Source organism: Elgaria multicarinata, chromosome 1 (genome assembly GCF_023053635.1).
Source record: "Elgaria multicarinata webbii isolate HBS135686 ecotype San Diego chromosome 1, rElgMul1.1.pri, whole genome shotgun sequence".
Lineage (NCBI taxonomy): Eukaryota > Metazoa > Chordata > Lepidosauria > Squamata > Anguidae > Elgaria > Elgaria multicarinata.
In genome coordinates this window covers 187256786-187276135 of record NC_086171.1, presented here as the reverse complement: position 1 = coordinate 187276135, position 19350 = coordinate 187256786, and the positions used below count along the sequence as shown (strand labels likewise).

The window sequence follows — 19350 nt, the reverse complement described above, 5'->3', positions numbered from 1 at the left end:
GTGGAAAGAGAAAGCCAGCCAGAGAAAGACCAGAGCATAAGGAAGGAGCAGAACAATGCAGCTTGAAGAAGTCTAGGTGAAGCATAGGGTAAAAGATCTTGCATTTTTGCAACTTGCATTGTTTTGTTAATTGATAATATTTATTTATTTTATTGCATTTCTATACTGCCCAATAGCCAAAGCTCTCTGGGCTGTTCAGAAAAATTAATGCCTTTGTATCACTCAGCTCTATTAACTGATTACCTTTAGTTGTAAGTTGCTTGTTTTATTTGACTAGTAAACTGTTCTGTTAAACCTCAAGTGTCTGAAGTGTTATTAACCTCACATCTACAGCCTAAACCCCACATTACTGGGAAGGGGAAGGTAAAAAGAAGGAAGGTGGGACTCTTAAGGAGGCAGAGATCCTTAAGGAGTTGTTCAGGGATCAAAGTGAGGGAAGGAACCCTGAAACCAACAGAGAAAAAGAGAGAGAGTTGTCTTTCTTTTTCATCAGGTTTTCTTAGGAGTGAAATTGATTAGACCAGAAACAGTTTGTGAATCAACTGTGATACTTCTATAAGAAAGAACCTCAAATTAGTAACGATGAAACAATTTAAAATAATTACCCCTCTCTGGTATCTTCCCCACTTAAATTTTCAGTTATTTTTATTTTATGGGATTTATTAAAATAGTCATTAAATCACCTTCCTGCCCAAAAAGGGCCTCCAAGGCAATACAGTGTTTGAGGGGAGGCTATTCCCAATGCTCATATGAAGATACCTAAAATGAGATTAGGGCCAGATCTACACTAAGCAGGCTATAATCCATGAAAGCAGTTTGAAAACAGTATATGGAACGTGTCAATGGGCTCCAACAGTTGTCAGTGCACTTCAATGCCATTATAAAGCAGTTTCTAGATCCTGTCTAGGACTTTGGGCCAATTCACACAGCCATTATTCTAACTCTTCCCTAACCCACCCACACATCTATAAATCTTCCAAAATCTTGGACCCTCCCCACCAACTCAGCAGCTCGAAGGGTGTGTGTGACATCGTTATCAGGGATGGGATGGCCCTGGAACTACTTGGCCAGGAAACGTCTAGCCCTCCTTGGAGGATCTGCCCTTGAGCACATAAAACAATATGGAATGCCACAGAAAGCCCCCCCCCTTTCTGCTTCCTTACAGAGCAACCCTGTCCATGTCTACTCAGAAGTAAGACCATCGAATTCATTGCAGCTTACTCCCAGGTAAGTGGGTATAAGACTGAAGCCTTAGTCTTGATTCAACATTGTTTATAACAGTAATTGCAGCTATAACTCCATCATAATGGAGTTAAGAGTTGATGAGCCCTCTGGAAATATCAGCATAGATTATGAATAAGGAACTGGTATTCCCTAGGGCTGACACAGGCCATTGGGGAGCAAGGGGCTTTGGTATCCACCCCCTCCCTTGTCAAAGTGACCCTCCAACAAAATCTGAAGTTGCCAACTAGGGCTCCAGGGTGACTGTCTAAATCACCCAGAAATGGGGAGCAATCCTACCCAGGAGAGGCTTTAAAAAGAAAATATTTAGAGAAACAGATATTCAGAAGCAAGCAAGAAGCTGCTGTCTGCTGCATAAGTAAACACACTGTTAATGAATGAAAGCATGTTTCTGTCAGTGATCAATGCGGAGACACTGATGGGAAAGGTGTGCCCACACCTGAATGGAGTGGCTCTGTCTACATGGATGAACAACCAAGCACATAGAAAGAAGATGGAACAGCAAGCAGCCTAATTGGAGAAGACAGATTTCAGGTAAGAGTGCAATAAGCCTCTTTATGTTTCCCTAAAGGGTGATCCAGCTGGCAAGTCAGTCCCAGGAGACATAACATGACAAAAGCGCTTGGCTAGAAGAGCTATTTCTTTTCCTGTCCTGGGGCTGCTCCTTCCATTCTTCCTTCAATGTTAAGACACACGTGGCAGGAAACGGGAAATTTACAGGCTTCCACAGGTAACTCAGACTGTGTGTTGGCATGTGCACACATTGTGTGCATGGTGCTTGATGATGTGCAAGAACACAGTCCCTGCCTGAAGGAGCTTACAAGCTAAAATTCAACACGGAGGAGACAACAGAGGGAAAGGAGATGGAGGCAGGAGGAAACAGCGGAAGGAGAAGGATTTTCTCATAATTTCTCCCTCTGTTTTATTGTTCTGCCATGAGATTTGCGCTATTTCCCCCTTAGTTGTACTGCTTTGCCATGAGATTTGTGGCTGGCGGAGGTAAACTCCACCCCCTCCTGTATCAGACTGCAAAAAGTATCACCAAGTCCAAGATGTCACCAGCATGGTTAACAAGCAGTGTCAAGGAAGCTATTGTGGAAAGGAGGGCTTCCTACAGAAAATGGAAGTCTTGCCCAAATGAGGAAAATAAAAGGGACCAGAAGTGTGCACAAAGGCAATGCAAGCAAACAATAAGAGATGCAAAAGAGCACATCGCTAATAATACCAAGGCCAACAATCCCTGCCAGGATCCAACAAACTCCCACCCCCCTAAAGCTATTGCTTGCATTTCAAGGGATGCTCCCACTAGCTCAAACATCAACTTCAGATAGCGATCCTAAGAATTAATGTCTATTTTGGTCCTTTGCATACAAATGTTCTCACTACCACTGAGATGGAGCAGGCAGGACTCCATGCTTGACCACCCTGGGGGGAAAAACGTCCTTTCCCCATCACAGTCTGGTTGAAGTGTGCATAAAGAGAAGGACTGGGACAGCTTCATTCCACGACTATACTCAGTCCCCTCTCCCAATGTCTTTCACATTTTGTGCCACTTTTATCACCTGTCACACAAAGCCTTAACAAAAACACTTAAGGCACAATCCTATGCATGTTTAGAACAACAACAACAAAGTCCCACAACTCCCAGCATTTCTGAGGCAGCATGCTTGGCTGGAGAATGCTGGGAGTTGTAGGACTTTTTTCTGTCTAAACATGCAAAGGATTTCCCCCTTAACCTCTCGTTCTTCACACTTTACAAATATTACATGCAGGGTTTCCCACCCACCCACCCAACACTAACCAGTTTACCCTGACTGAAACAACAGAATTTGGCATTTTCCATGAAAAGAATTTGCAGGGGTTAGGGGCAAAGTAATCAATGCAGAATAGAATTCTGTGACATACGTTTTGCTTCAAATCTATAATTTCTAAGCCAGGAAGGCACCACAGTTTTCAAAAGCAAGCTTAAGAAAAGCCGCAGAATGGGAGAAAGATTAATAGATATGATTAATGAATGAGGAAATGTATTTACTCCATTCATGCCAGACAGGAGATGACCAAGAGCTCTCTCTCGCTCTGTGTGTGTGTGTGTTAGAGAGAGAGAGAGAGAGAGAGAGAGAGGTCTTTTGAAAAAAAGAAAGAAAAAAAGGCATAGCTCATGCTATTTAAGTAGATTTACATTAGAAGTAACTGATAAGAACATTTGGACCACCATCAGGTAATATTTTATTTTATTTATTTGTAGTATTTCTATACCGCCCAGTTTTTTCCCTCTTAAAATTTTATTCTTTTATTTCTTAAAAAAATAAAATGAACATAAATTATTCTGGCATTGTTTGCGACAGGCGAAGAAGGGAGCAGGAGGCGGGAATACACTAAAACAAGCTTCTCCAACCGGCTGCTCTTCAGATGTTTTGGATGACAACTCCAAGTATTCATGACTATTGGCCATACTGGCTGGGGCTGATGGGAATTAAAATCCTAAATATCTGGAAGGCACCAGGGTGGGGAAGGCTGACATAAGAACATACTTCTTGGGAAGTTGTCGCAATTTCCCGAACTTGGGTTCACGTTCAAAAGTGTGGAACTCGACCGCTCCCCAAAATCTGCATTTTCATGTCTTACCTTATGGGGAAAAGGTGCACGTTTTGGGGTGCACATTTTTAAAAATATGCATCTTTCCCCAACTGAATATGCACTTCTTTCCCAATTGGGGAAAAAAATGCTCCTCCTATTCTACAACTGGGGCTTTTAAAAAGTCTCCATTGATGACAATGGGAGCTTTTTAAAAGGCTAATTGCAGCACAGCACTCACTGCTGGAGAGAGCTAACCTTCAACTACACCTCCCAGGGTTCCTGAGCCTTGGCCATGTTGGCTGGGGCTGATGGGATTTGAAATCCAACACATCTGGAGGGCACGGTGGCTGTTTTGGAGTGTTCTATTCCAACCATGAAAAAAGGACAGAACTTGCAAGTGGCAATTGCTTTCTGTCTTACTATGTACAGCACTTGCTGGGATGAGCCCTCCTCCCCTCCCCACGTGAAACCTTAAAAGTATTCTATGACGGCATGTCTTTTCAACGTGGCTAGATTAGCCCAAGCATTGTTTGGAAAACATCTCTTGCTAGCAAATGTCATCAGACTTCCTTTCAAAGGTGCTTCAACCAGTTGAGAGCAGATCATACTTAAGCTTTCCAAGTGAATCAGGGGTACCATCAAAGGGAAGAAAATTGTCCATTACCTCGTTTTATTACTATAGTTTTATTATTCTGGACGCTGTGCCATTTGATATAGCTGTCACAAGCACCAGAACATTTCTGGTCATCTTTGCTCACCCTCATCTTAAGCAAAGAAATGTCCCCCATCTCCCATAGCCAAGGTCACACCTGACATAGGCTCTATCCATGTCATCCAAGGAATGTCATCAGTCAATCCATGTCATCAGTCAATCACCAAGCAGGCAAATTCCAAGAGGCTCATTTGGTCATTGGTTTGGGATGGATCTTTTTCTTATCACTGAAAGGATGAAAATCTTCCAGCACAGGTCCATTTGCTAACTCTTTCCTGCATACTGGAAACAAAGCCCGACGAGGAGAGACTGAAACAACTGGGCATGTTTAGCCTGGAGAAGAGAAGATTGAAGGGAGACATGCTAGCACTCTTCAAATACTTAAAAGGTTGTCACACAGAGGAGGGCCAGGATCTCTTCTCGATCCTCCCAGAGTTCAGGACACGGAATAACGGGCTCAAGTTACAGGAAGTCAGATTCCGGCTGGACATCAGGAAAAACTTCCTGACTGTTAGAGCAGTACGACAATGGAACCAGTTACCTAGGGAGGTCGTGGGCTCTCCCACACTAGAGGCATTCAAGAGGCAGCTGGACAACCATCTGTCAGGGATGCTTTAGGGTGGATTCCTGCATTGAGCAGGGGGTTGGACTCGATGGCCTTGTAGGTCCCTTCCAACTCTGCTATTCTATGATACTACTTTATTTCCCCTCTACCTCCTGTGCCTACACACAGCTGTAGCTAGGCAATTACATTGCTATTTGCCTCTTGGGCTCCTTCCCACCCACCTTTACAACTAAGTTATAGCTAATGAGCAACAGGTCTCCTGACTCCCCACCCCTGATGCCTCCTCCAGCAGCCCACATCACAGCAGCCTGCCGACCACTAAAACCAAACAAGGCAATAGTATAGAGCCCTGATGAGAGGAAGCTGCTACTGCAAAGAAAGTGAAAGAGAATGAGACAGAAAGTTGGAGAGATGCCCCTGTGGAGATTGGGAGCTGCTCTTGGGCGTTGCAGTGAAGAACTCTGAGCTAGCTCATACCTAGAAAACTCAAACACATATCACTCTGAATTTGTTAGCAGTAGATGCCCATTTGTATGAAATGTTAGCTTGGGAAAAGAAAACGATAGAGGCATATATATTTGTCCTGGATCTCCCACCAATCAGCTTCATGGGATGACCCCAGGTTCTAATATTTTGAGAGAGGGAGAAAAATGTCTCCCTATCCACATTCTCCATACCATGCATGATTTTGTACATCTTTTCGACTAACAATCACCGAGATTTGGATCAAGTGACACATGGTTATTGCCATATAGGGTGGCTAATTCTTTGTATAGATGGAAATTTAGAACTACTTCTTATACTTTAAATAGAAACAAAGTACATCTCACCATTCTGTGGGAGACTGTGACCAGGCAACCCATCTATTCAATCTTCTGTCCAGATACTGGATGTTGACGGGCAACAGTTCTTAGTATTAATAGGGCCTGTTCAGACAACATGCTAAGCCATGGTTGGTGAGTGTGTTTAAACCGTGGTTATGCAGCCTCCATGGTTAGGAATGGTTCACACAACACACTAAGCCATAATGTTTAGCTCAAAGCACTTAACCATAATGGTTTAGCATGTTGTCTGGACAGGGTCACTATCTTTAAACTGGACTTGGACAACCTTTCAAACAGAGGGCACCTTCAAATCAAGGATGGTCCCCCTTCAAATAGAGAGCTGTTCTCTGTAAAATAAAACAACTGGCCACCCTACAAGGTATCTAGTGAGAAACCAAAAACATGGAAGAGACTGCAATGGGTCAAAACCAAAGTGTCTTGAGTCTTGCCCATATAAGTATGTTCTTTGTTATACTATTTATTGGGCAAATGGGAATCCAGAAAATGTATAGCATTAGATTAGGACTACTTATGGTTTTCCTCCCAGTGACCTTTCATATCTGTGCTTTCCTTAATAAGTACAGTCTCATTTCAGATATAGACTTGGGAGGAGGGATAAACTAAAATATAATAACAAAGTTCCATCATGACAGACCCTCAAGGGTATTTTAGAAAAATTAAAAACCGTCTACAATAAAATCCCATAAAGCCATAACTAAACCAAGCCAATTGCTAGCTGCAAAGAGCAGCATCATTCATCAAAAGCCCTGGCAAACAAAACTGATATATATATGTTTTGAAAGCCACCATTTAACCAGCAGATCAAATTGGATCTCAGTGGAAATGGAGCTCAATCAAGTTAAGATGGCACCAAGTGAATTTATAGAGAGACGCAGTTAGGTTTCGAAGGAAGTAAGGCACAGAGAACAATTCAGTAGTGTTCTGCTGGTATACATCCAGGGAAAACCGATCATGACTAAGAAATACAATTATCACTGAGATGTAAAGAACAGAAACAGCATGATCAGCACCACTGCCAAACACTGGCATAAACATCCTATGAACATTAGCATTCAGTCAAAGTAGGGCAAGAAACAGCTCTATAGCTGACAGTCAAGTATTAGGCAGTAACTAAAAACACAGAGCTGTTTATTTTACATGCAGAAACCACCCTAGATATGATGCAGCAAAAAAGGAAGAAGGAGGGGGGAAGAGACACTGAAGATACCAAGACAAAGCTGGTACCATGGGCACAACAGAATCCACACGAGGTCATTTTCTCAATAAAGAAACCTTGTTAGAAATGAACCAGCTGGATGAGGGCAGCAGAAGAGAATACGGATAATCGTTATGCTTAGATTTCAGCATAAGCCTTTGTATGTGACTGATAGTATATGCTTTTTGAAAATCCCAATTCATAAAATATTAGCCTCCATCTCTTGACATCACTCAACCACAACATTTCCTTTTTCATAGTGCAGGAAGGAACCTGAAGACCATCCAATTCCATCTTAAAACAGGAGCCCACAATAACTCACCCTCTTGTCAGATTTAGACCCCATTTGGATGACTGCTAAGCCATGGTGGTTAAGCATTTTGAGCTAAACATTATGGCTTAGTGTGTCATGTGAACCATTCCTAACCATGCTGGTTACATAACCACAGTTTAAACATGCTCACTAACCATTGCTGCAAAAGGCTTAGCAGCTTAACCATAGCTTAGAGAGTGTTGTCTGAACAGGCCCTGAAACTTTTTTTGACCTGCCATAACATAGAGCAAGAGCCAAGAACTCATCTTGGAGGTTACTCAGAACCAGAATAAGAAAAGCTCAGCTAGAATGTATAGCACAGGTTAGGAAAGTTAGCATCAATTCCAAGAGGTCACCAGCATGGTTAATGAGCATTATTACGGAAGCTATTAGAGAAAAGAAGGCTTCCTTTGGAAAATGGCAGTCTTGCCCAAATAAGAACAAAAAAGAGCTCAAACTTGCACAAAGGAAATAAAAGCAGGCCGTAAGAGATGCACCAAAAAAGAAAGAAAAAAGAAAAGCATTTTGAGGCGCATGTCTCTAACAACATCAAAGCCACAATAAAGAATCCTTTAAATAAATCAGAATCAGGAAACTAGCTAGGGAGGCAGTTGGACCATTCTGTGACAACAAAGTTAAAGGAACATTAAAGGAAAATAAGATTGCAAAGAAGCTGAATGAATTATTTCCATCTGTCTTCACTGTAGAAGATGTAGGACAGATACCTGTCCCTGAACTGATTTTTTCAGGAAGGGCATCCGAGGAACTGAGGCAAATAGTGGAGGCAAAAGATGACTTTCTCGTCATTACTGAAAAATTGAAAGCTAATAAATCACCAGACCCAGATGGTATCCATCCTAGGATTCTTTTAAAAAAAATATCCAATGTGTAATTACTGTTCTCCCAACAAAAATATGTAACATGTCCCTAACATCAGCCTGTGTACCAGGCTGTGTACCAGCTGGACATCAGGAAAAACTTCCTGACTGTTAGAGCAGTATGACAATGGAATCAGTTGCCTGGTGAGGTTGTGGGCTCTCCCACACTAGAGGCCTTCAAGAGGCAGCTGGACAACCATCTGTCAGGGATGCTTTAGGGTGGATTCCTGCATTGAGCAGGGGGTTGGACTCGATGGCCCTGTAGGCCCCTTCCAACTCTGCTATTCTATGATTCTATGAAGACTGGAGAACAGCCAATGTAACACCAATTTTTAAAGATCTCCTCAGACACCCCTCCCATGCCTGGCTTGGGAGCCAAGCATTTCGGCCTGGTTGGCTTTTGGAAGAGCTGTGAGGGCTGCATTCCCTGGCCTCATGGCTGAGCAGTAAAGTTAAGAGGGATAGAGGAGGGGCATGACGCAGGAAAAGGTGTGGGTAGGAGACGTGATGCCAGAAGAGGAAAGTTTGAAATCACAATGTGGAAAGGAGGTGTGATGCAGGAAGGGCACAATGTGGAGAAGGAAAGGGGATAGGGGGTGAAGCGGCAGCAGGAGGAAGGTGGGGGTGCAGTGCAGTAAAGGGAAGGGGAAAGGATGGGGGTCACAATGTGGTGGTGCAATTGCTCTCTTGCCTCAGGTGGGGGAAGAACTTGTGCCGGGGCTACTTGTGGGTTTCCCCTTGGCTGGCCACTGCGTGAACAGAATGCTGGACTAGATGGACCTCTGGTGTGATCCAGCATAGCTCTTCTTTGGTTCTTATCTGTCCATTTCTGATGTCCAGGCTGTGTGCGCCATTGCTTACACTGCCGTAATAATAACACCTATGTACAGGAGGGAGGAATTAGCAGGCTTGGGGAAAGCCTGAGGTTTTCAGATGTAGAAACAATATTTAGAAAAATAATCCCAAGGGGATGGTAACTCCCTATAGTAGCCCATTGTAAACTGAAGGGATGTTCAGTGGTCACTGACTGACTGATTGGCAGGGGGGGTAGAGAAAAGCTGAAAAATAAACATGGGAGAGAAGAGTGGCTGGGATTTTGAGAAGCACTCCACACTGCAATATTTTGTTTAGATTTTGTTAGTATTCGCCCTATCCCAAACATTCAGGGCTGATAATCGGCTTCTCTAAACAAGCGATTTATAGCATGCTTGTTACTGGCCCCGCATGGAAGTGTGGGTCATTTTGATGATGCTGTGGAACTCCTGTATGTCTCTCGCTCCTTCCCCTGGTTATTCCATTTAACAAAAAAACTTGGATATCCCGATTCTTTTGAAATATCTCAGAATTTCCTACCGTGTACAGCTGAAGTTGCACTACAAAACACCCACTAGAGGATGATATCCCATTCAGTACTATGAGGAGGGAAAGTTTTTAGCTACAGACGACATGGTCACCCCTCTCCTCCCATATACGCCGCCCTGAGATCTTAATGATATAGGGCGGGATACAAATGTTTTAAATAAATAAGTAATAAATATAATCCAGCTCATTACAATTGAGCAAGAGAAGCAGGAAGCAAAGTGCCCATAAGCAAAGGTGATTTCTCTTTAATCTGAAGAAGCCCTACAGGCCCATATGGACAACCATTTCATCACTTACCCAACTATACGTTTTCACTTGGTGAAACTGGGTGATCAAATTCTGCTTGCCACTTGGCAAGGTGATCAAAATGATCAAGAAAATTGATCAGGGCTGACCCGGGTCAGAAAACTCACCTCAGGTTATTGTGCCATGGGCACAACATTATTTCAAAATGGAGGGAGGGAGGGAGGGAGGGGGATGAGAACATTAACAGGCACTGTCCTTATGCAGGGCCTGGCTGGGATACACACAAGGTAACAAACTCATCAGGGAAAATTAAGGGAGAAATGCTTGTTCCTCCCTCCCCTGGTCAGTCAGGTAACGTCCACAGCATTGGGATGCTTCTAAACTCAACACTGTACACCTAGAAACCCTGGTGGCAACAGTAACAAGCTAGGAATGCTTTGCATTTCACGAACTCCCTCTCACAAGAAAGTTGTGACTTTCTCCCCCAGATTTCAATCTGGCAATTGTCATTAATATAACCATAACCTTGAAGTTTGGAGCCACTTCCACACTTTATTAAAAACTGCTGACAAAGAGATCATGGGTGCCTTGCACTTCGTGTTTGCTCTTCCAGTGTAATGCCTTAAGAGGAACTTGCCTGGAAGTGGGGGTACCTCTAAATCCTGTGCATGTCCCCACAGTGAGCTCCTTTTAGAAGGTTATAAATCACTGTTGTGTGCATTCTAAGCTTAGAGAGAGAGAGAAAGAATATATTTTATATGAACTCTTAGTCTATATGGCATCAATCTGCAGCTGAGTTCCATGTCCCCAAAAGGAGAAAGGCGAGGCATTTACAAAGTTGATTACTTACGTTTCTGGTAACACCCAAATCCCCCTTAAGGCTGCCTTTTTCTCATAGGTATTTGGCAGCAGATAAAGAGTTTAATTACATCTTGGGCCATCTTGGGCTGATTGTTTAAAAAATCATTCAGATATATGGTGTGGGTGTGTGTGTTATACATTTTTATGCAAATACTTTTGTGTGTGTGTGTACTTTCTGTAACGTATTTTAAATTTTTGTGAATCATCCAGAAAGCTTTGGCCATGGGGCTGTATATAAATATAATAAATGAAAATGAATGGATGGATGAATAAGTGAATGAATGTAATCGTATGCCCACTTACCTGGGAGTAATTCTAACTGTATTCAATTGTATTATATTCAGTGGGGCTTCTTTTTGAGTAGACATGAACAGGATTGGTGATTTCACAAGGGATGTGATCCTATGCACATGTAGCCAGAAGAAAGCCCCATTCATTTCAGTGGGGCTTGCTCTCAGGTAAATGCACACAGGACTGCACCCTTCGAAAGTCTTACAGAGTAGTCCTATCCCAATTCACTTGGAAGCAAGCCTCAACAGGTTTCATGAAGTTTACTCCCATGTAAGCATGGCTAGGATTGCAGCCTCAATCTGGAATGCATCACTAGCAAATGTTGATGTGGTATAACAGAAAAGATGTTTCCAATCAAACACACGTTATTCTAACAAATGTGTGTGTATATATGTAGCACCTGTGAAAACAGTCTAATGGGCTAGTTTGGCTATGAACATCTGCTGTGCTGCACTGTTTTGAAATATGGGCTCTCCAATCAAATGTTGGAATGTTTGGTACCTATAGCTGAGTCAGTCATCTGGAGACTTTTATCTGTCTTCGTACAAAGCAGACAGCAATGCTCTGGACTCTCTCAAAACATTGCTTGCTTAGCTGAAGTTTGCACATCTTTCCAGTATAAATTCCACTTTGGACATTACAAGGCATTTGTGCATTTGCTCACCAACACGTCTAATGACATCTGAAGCAGCTCCCGATTAGGGAAATGCATCCTTCACAAAGCTTCCCTGGAAAACAATGTCCAGAAGCAGCAACTGGCTGAGAGTATAGTGGCTTACCCCTCGGTGGGATGAGAGCACAGTTTCTTAGAATCTTTTGTGCCCACTTCAAGGTTCTAGACCTCGTCATCCTAAATACTAGAAGCAAGCTCATTCTTCATGTGTGAATCCTTACGTAAACCAAGCAGCTCCATCAAAACTCAGAAGTGAGCTAGAGCAGCAGGCATTAGGGAACCCCAAGGTTTGCAGAAGTCCCCCCAAACATTTTTTTTGGGGGGGAAGCCCTAAGGATTGGGAAAATCAAAAGAGCTCAATGAGGACAGAGTATGCTCATTCTGGCCACAGAATCTTGACTGTCTGTTGGGAGTGAGGGCATAAATCTATGGGAAGGGCGAAAGGAATGGAGTATTGTGGGAAAGGACATGGCTGGCTGAAGCCCTGAACAGGAGCACTCCACTATAGCGGGCTATTGCCAGTTAAAGTAGATACTGCTGAGCTACAGGACAAACAGTCCAACCTGGTATAACATTCCTTCCCATGTTCCTAGCTTTATACCTAATATGCTAGTTATCTGTGTGAAGGGTGTTGTTTTTGGTTTTTAAAGTAAGGAAATAGTCTAACATGTAAGTGCTCATCTGTTTTCTGAAGTGATTCAGCGCTGGTTCACATACACAATTTATAATATTTGTAAACCACTTAATATAATAACATGTCGACGCAGTTTACCTACAAAAACATTAAATTAACTATTCAAAAGTCACTGTTAATAAACAATTGCAACTAACTACAACTACAAAAATAATTAAATAAAAATAACCAATTAAATAGAGCAGCATCGTGATAATCCACATTAAGGCAGGGAAAGCTTACACATGCATGTAAGCCATTCAGTGACTGCAGCATCAAGTGGGTGACCCGCAGGTGTACATGAGCCATCTCAGATCTATTACCACAGTTGGCTCTATCACCTCATATACCATGCAGGAAACTGAGGTGGTAGAATGAACTGTACTGCTTCAGACAGTAAGTGTGTGGGGGGGAGGGGAATACTAATTTTGAATGCTCCTCCACAGGAAGACGTTCTCTGCAAGTAAAAAGCTAGCATGTAAGAAAGAAAGGCTATAGGCCAGCCTGCTCCCTGCATGCTAGTTTTCTACTTGCAGGGAGTTTTGCTTTTAATATAATTTCAAAATGGCATTCCCCAACACCAACGATGAAGGAGGAGGCAAACTCCAGTGCTCAAAGGAAGAAAGGAAATTTATTGTACTCTATGCTTTTCAGAGAGGATGTCTCCTTCAGGAGCTGTTTTTAGTTCTTTTGAAATTCCTTGACTACAAGAACAACAATATTTCCTAGAAAAGAAGAAAATATTGTCGTTCTTGTAGTCAAGGAATTTCAAAAGAATCAAAAACCGCTCCTGAAGGAGACATCCTCTCCAAAACGCCTAGAGCACAATAAATATTCTTCCTTCCTTTGAGCATCGGACTTTGAACCCTCCATCTTAGTTTACAGTGCCTTTCCCTCCACATTCATACCCATTCCCCACCACCATCCCTAGTTTGAGGTGGTATACAGTCTATTCTACTACTTCATTCTGTTCATGTGTAGACCAGACCTCAAGAAGTCCATATGATGTGGTGTCCAGAATATGTAAATTCAATTTTAACACAAATCATCAAGATGTACTCATTAGAGTGCCGGAATAGAACCAGAGAGAACCAGATTGAAATCTCCACCCAGAGACTCGGTGGGGTCCTTGGACTAGAAGCTCCATCTTAACCTACCTCACAACGTTGTTGTGAGGATAAAAGCAGGAGGGAACCATAAGTGTCACCTTATGTTCCATGAAAGAAAGAGGTGTATACTGTAAATAACAATAAAGCATTGAGACTTGTATACATGAATCAGTCCAAAGGTCTTTTTATATGTACTACAAAATTGGGTTAAGTTAGATTGGGAATGGCTGAGAGGGCTTAGTCACTAATTAATCATTATTTTCTTATTGCCACCTGCTTTTAATGATGTTACCCACCCAAGCTCACACAATAGAGCGGAATACAAACATAAATAGTAATTTCATTTGGTTTTATAATGAAAAATATTATTGTTATGTGTTCTTTTGTATTATCAGATGTACTATTTAAATGATAAGCAACATTAAATTTCAATGTCTCTTAGGTGGTTTAGAACAGCTGCCTTCCCCAACCTGGTAACTACCAGATGTGTTGGACTACAACTTCCAGCATCCCTCAGCTAGTCATCATGCTTAGGCTACTGCAGTGTGCTCTACTCTGGGCTATCCCTGAAAAGCATCTGGGAGCATCAATTGGTATAAAATGCCGCAGCTAAACTGTTATCCAGCACATGGTGTGGGGACCATATTACATCTGTCTTGAAAGATGTGCACTGATTGCCAATTGCTTTCTGGTCTCAATTCAAGATGGTGGTTTTAAGCTATAAAGCCCTAAATGGCTTAGGGCTTCACTATCTAAGGGATCTACCTTTCCCATTATGAACCTGTCCGGTTATTAAGATCTGCAGGAGAGGCCCTTTTGAAGGTGCCATTACCTGAAGAAGCCCATTTGTTGGGCAGACAAAAAAGGGCTTTCTCTTGTGTCACTCCCACACTATGGGACTACAATTGGCTCACACCCTCTTGGCTTTTAGAAAGGGTATAAAGGCACTTCTTTTCAATTTATGGAACAATCCTATACACATTTAGACTGAGGTCAGACAACACAATAACCAACAGTGGGTTAAATAGTCAACGGTAGGTTATTGTGTTGTCTGTCAGGACTTTTTCACACAACGGTTGGTTACTTCGCTAAAATAACCAATGCAAATAACCAACGCTGTGCAGAGTTGATCATTTGAACAACCGTTGGTTATCGTGTCGTGTGTTGGGCACCATTGACTATTTCAGTGCACACAGCTGGATTATTTTCAGCAACCAGAGTCCCCTGACAAGAGTGATCAACACGGCAGCGGCCACTCTAGTCCAGCTGGCAGAACTCACACTGGCTGATGGGATACCAGTGGAAAGACTGAGGGGGTGAAGAAGTTTGATGTCAATCAAACACGCTGTTGACTAATAGTCAACTCAATGGTGGCCTTAATCCACATGATGCTTGATTATAATAATCATGTTGTGTGGGGAGTAACCTCTCAATAATCAACCATGGAGTTGACTATTAACCCACCATTGACTATTGTGTTGTCCGAATGCAGACTTAGAAAAAGGTCCTATGATGCTGGAAGTTGTAATTATTATTATTAGTAGTAGTAGTAGTAATAATAATAATAATTTATATAGCGCCATTAAGTTTTCATGGTGCTCTTTTCTCATATAATCATAGAATAGTGGTGTTGGAAAGGGCCTATAAGGCCATCGAGTCCAACCCCCTGCTCAATGCAGGAATCCACCTTCTCTCTAAACGTGAATAAGATGTTTAGATAGAAAAGCCCTTAGACATTTAAAATATATACTTTTAAATTTTACTGTTTTAAATGTTCTTGGGGTTTTCATTTTAGGGTTTTATTGTTTAAACTTGTTGTATACTGCCTTAATGGTTTTTTAAAAAACAAATAAAGCAGTATATAAATATTAACAAACAGCAAAAACAACCCGGAGGGCACCAGGTTGTGGAAGGCTGGTTTAGAAGCTGCACTTATAATTATTAATTATTATTATTATTGTTTATTGCATTTATATACCGCCCCATAGCTAAAGCTCTCTGGGTGGTTTACGTAAGATAAAACACTTAAAACAATATACAAAAATTAAAAACCACAAAAACATGCAAAATTCACATACATTTCAAACCACTATATCAACAATATACATCAGCCCAAGCTCTGAAACACTATATCCCCACCCCCCAACAGATTTTTACACTGACGTTTGCACTTCAAGATACACAGCAGCAGCAGACAGTCAATCAAGGCCAGATGCTCCAGAACTCCTTTCTTACTCTTCAAAAAGCTGCTCATTTCAATAATACTCACATTTTGCTTAACTACAGAATGGTACCTAGATTTAATGTTCCTCTGCCTTTGCTGCAAAGTGAAGGAATTGAAAGACAGAAGAATGACAGCAGGAAGACGAAAATCTAAAATTGCTGCCACTCTGCGATAATGGAAACTATGCAAACCGATAACACCAAAGCCAGAGGCGCAGTGCAAGAAGCTTCGCTCATGTACCAAAGTAATACACAGGGATTAACATGCACAGCCTTATCCTCCTTGATGTAGGAGGGCTGAACTAGATTATCCAAGGGGCTCTTTACAACCTCATCTATCACCAAAATACCCTGGGGGTGTGTGTCAAGGGTGCATCATTACAGCAACCCATGGCAGCTAGCCACAGTGGCTGTGATGCCTCTGCCAGCCCAAACCTACCGTGACATCACAGCAGTTGCTCCTGGGCAACAGTCATCATTGGCTGTGAACATTCAAGCAAAATAATATAAAGAAATCATCACCATATGTAGCCGAGAGGGAGAGATTTAAGTGACCTAACAGATCCAGGAGATATTCTGTACGTTAGGAAACATCACTGCTGTTCATCTGCCATGATTCCACATATAAAATCTAAAATACAGATTTTAGTAAGGATCTTAGTTTTGACCTTCTGATTATTATTTTTTTTAAAGTAAGCTTCTAGTCCTCAAGCAACAGAACACAGAAGCCCTTTCCAGACAACATGCTGGGTGTGGTGGGGTCAGCATCAAGTCTGTTGGCCCCCTCCCATACACATGTAAATTGACCCTTGAGCAAAAGGAAGCAAAAACTTATATAAAACAAGAATTCTTAGAAATTAAAACGATAATGATAGTATTTTTTTCCTCTTCCCTCCCTATTCCTTTTTCTTTGTGTGTCATGGCTTTTCTTTAGATTGTAAACCGATGAGCAGAAAATGTCCTGTTTCACGGATTATTTGTGAGGTGAGAAGCAGGATAAAGATGCTTTAAATAAATAAATAAATAATATATAAACATATATTTTAAGAGTAAGCTTCTCATAGAGAGAGGGAGAGATTAAAATCCCAGTTTACCCCTCCATTCCAGTTTCCACCATAACTTTTCTATGCCTCTGCTGCGCCTCATCCTCGGAGAACTACGAGGCATCTCAGCATTGCTCTCGCTTGTTAACGACGACGGGGGTGGGGTGGGGGTGGCGGCATCATAACCCCAGCCTCAGCCTAACCTGATTTCCATCCTGTCAGTATTCGGAGGAGGGGGTGGAGGTATGGAATGGAAATAGCAGAGGGGGGTTCAGGAAATAACGGGCGGACGGGCATTCACCAGAGGTATGCAGAAGAGCAGCGCTGAGCCACATACGCAATGGGAGCAGGAACACGCACAGGGGAGGGAGAGCGCAAAGCCGCACCTGCCCAGGGCTTTGAGATCTAACCCGCCAGACCAAGGCGACTCCCACAAGCTGCCGGAAAAACAGATACAGGCAGGCAGGCAGGCAGGCAGGCAGGCGCGCGCGCGCGCGCGCGACCAGGGCAGTGCATTCAGACATGCTCCGAAGAAACATAAAAGACATGTTAGGCACAGCGCATCCCTACTATTAAGGGCACGGTTTAGGGCTGCTTTCCTTCTCTCCGTCCTTTTTTACAGGGACTCGATTTCCCCCACGCTTCAGCTGTCAGGTCTTCCAACCTTCTCCCTCTTTGCTCTAAGATCAGCTTACAAGTCGGGTTTCCATCTGTGTCAAGGCTCCATGCCCGAGCATGTGTCGAATTTGAGGTCAGCCCCACAACATCCAAAACAAAAATTAAAGGGAAAGGTATCTCTAACCATGTGCAGAGTGCCTCCCTCCTCTTCTTCCCGCGCACACACCGCTTCTCATGCAGGGCGGAAGCGGAGACGGGAAACGCGATTCCCCCCCCCCCTTCTTCCCACGCTGAACGTGTGAACGAGGCTTCCGAGTGCCCCCCAATCAGGCGCCACACTGCAGGTGAGGAAAAATGCGGCTTGGGGCCAACCGCGAGTCCCAACGCCTCCTCGTCAACCTTTGCTTACAAACTTCAGAAATAAAATGCCGGAAGTTTTCTCCATCCTGGAGGGAAGGATCCAATGTTAGTCCTACATAGAGCAGACCCGTTGAAAGAAGTGTGGGACCCAAGTTAGTCGTGACTAACTTCAGTCTCGCTCATTTCAATGGGTCTACTCTAGATAGGACTAACACGGGATGCTACCCAAAGAGCCAGGAAAGAATATATCCAAGAGGAGGAAGAGAAGGATGATGATGATGATAATGATGATGATGATATAAATATAATAGTGTAATCTAATCTACGAGCTCGATTCACAGCGAATCCCTCCAGGTAATTCACAGGAACTACCGCCAGCTTGTTCCAGCTCCGCCACTTGTCTAATCCCTCCACCGCTCCCTGGATGCTTCCGCGCGGCCCTGGCGAAGCCGAAAGAAGCGGTCGTGGGCTTCCATGCGAGACGCGCCCGCCTGCCCGCCCGCCGGCAACCCACCCGCTCCAATCGCCTCTCACGCCGCAGCTGCTCCGTCACTCACCGAACGCAACTCACCAGCAGGAACCGAGATCCGCCGGAGCCACCTCCACAAGCACCCACCGCAGCTGCAGCCCTTCAACGCCGGAGCTCGGCCGGGAGAGCCCGATCGCGGGCTGGCCGGCGGCTTTTCTGGCCACAAGAGCCGCGAAGCCCCTGCCGACGGGGAGCTCCCAGCGACTGCGAACCCGCCGGAGCAGACCCGGCTCTTTGGCTGGCTGATTAACCCGCGGGGGAGGGAAAAACCGCCGGCGCTGGTGATAGCGCCCTTCGGGTCTCGCTTTCTGAAGGCCCCGCCCCGCTCCCTCCTCCGAGGCGGAGCTCTGCGAGGGCGAAGGAGGAGGACCAGAGATGCTGAGCGCTCGCTGGGAAGGTGAGGAGCCGCCAGTGATAGCAGGGGATGCGAGGCGGGCAGGCAGGAGGGACGAGAGAGGTTCCGGGTGCAGTCCTAAGTCACGCAGCGCAATGGCAGCGATTGGCTGACTTGCCCTAGTGCGGTCTTTCCCCAACATGGTGCTGAGCCACGACTTCCAGCGTCCCAGGGCCGGATTAAGGCCAGCTGATGCCCTAAACACAGCCTTGGCCCTTCCACTGCTTAGCCGGCAAGACATTAAGACTTCATAAGTGCTGAAGGTGAAATAAGACATTAAAAACCCAGTTTTCTTTAAGGCCATCCCCCATGCCAGAACACACAACTATATAAAATATAAACTGTTTTTATTATATTTATTTAACACTAAATAGCAGCAACCAATATAAACTAATTACTTATAACTAGGGCAACAGGGGAAAACATACAAATTTTCATCACTGTTTCATGCATTTTTTAATAAAACTGTTATAAGGCGAAAAATGTAAATGCAAAAAATTCTTAGAATATGCTGCTAGGCCCTTTCTAGGGACCTGGAATTCCTTAAAATTAGATGGCTACAGCTATGGTACTGGTACTCTGTAGTGCCCCCTTTCCTTGGTGCCCTAAGCATGTGCTGATATTGCTTAAAGGTTAATCCA

The 19350-nt window shown here is 43.5% G+C and overlaps 1 protein-coding gene across 2 annotated transcripts in view; it reads right to left on the bottom strand.

The window, feature by feature from the left end:
- PPP1R16B (protein phosphatase 1 regulatory subunit 16B) overlaps nucleotides 1-18458 on the bottom strand; it is a 124775-nt gene extending 106317 nt beyond the window's left edge. Inside the window, exon 1 of one of the 2 annotated variants that reach the window (XM_063145485.1) lies at nucleotides 18344-18458. The gene's annotated coding sequence lies outside the window, so the exon portion shown is untranslated. The remainder of the gene's footprint in view (nucleotides 1-18343) is intronic. The other variant, XM_063145493.1, reaches the window with a different exon arrangement.
- Nucleotides 18459-19350: the final 892 nt, after the last annotated feature.